Below are 656 nucleotides of genomic sequence, written 5' to 3'. Positions count from 1 at the left end.
TTTCCCTTTTTCTCTCTCTCTCCCTCCCCTTTTTCTTCTCTTTTTCTTCTGTGCCGCTCCTGCATACTCTTTTTCGGTTTCTCTATCTCCTACAATGTACCCATAGTCTCTGTGACTCACGCAGAACAACCAAAGAACCTGGCCATTCTCTTCTTTCCGTCTCCTCCTACTTCTCCTCTTTTTCTCCTCCGTATCCCTTCTCCTCTTGATCCGTATACCAAGAGAGCTATCTTGGAAGGAGATGAGACAAGAAATTTCTCTTAGTTCGTTCTTTCTCGCTTTGTCCGGTTCCTCTCTTCACCCTCTGGCTTCCCACGTAGCATCCTGTCTATATACCACCCTAATCTCTCTCTCTCTCTCTCTCTCTTCTTTCTTTCCTTAGTTTCGATCTGTCTCTACCCACCTTTTCCTTTTCCTCTCCGCCTCCTTGCCGCGCTCCCCTTCCCGGCTAACCTTCTTCGTTACCTCCCCCCTCCCCCCACCTCCGCCTTCCTCTCTACCTCCACTTCTTATTCCTTCTTCTCCACAAGCTTCTCCGCTAGCTAACTCGGTCGTCGTCGTTACCGTCGTTGCTGTCGTCGTCGTCGACCGCCGCCGCCGTTGCCGTTGCCATCGTCATCTCCTCCTTCGCCTTCTATCGTCCCCTCTTACCCTAC

This window comes from Habropoda laboriosa, unplaced genomic scaffold (assembly GCF_001263275.1).
Source record: "Habropoda laboriosa isolate 0110345459 unplaced genomic scaffold, ASM126327v1 scaffold9, whole genome shotgun sequence".
Taxonomy (NCBI): Eukaryota; Metazoa; Arthropoda; class Insecta; order Hymenoptera; family Apidae; genus Habropoda; species Habropoda laboriosa.
The sequence above is the reverse complement of the archived record's forward strand: the minus strand, read 5'-3'. Positions refer to the sequence as shown.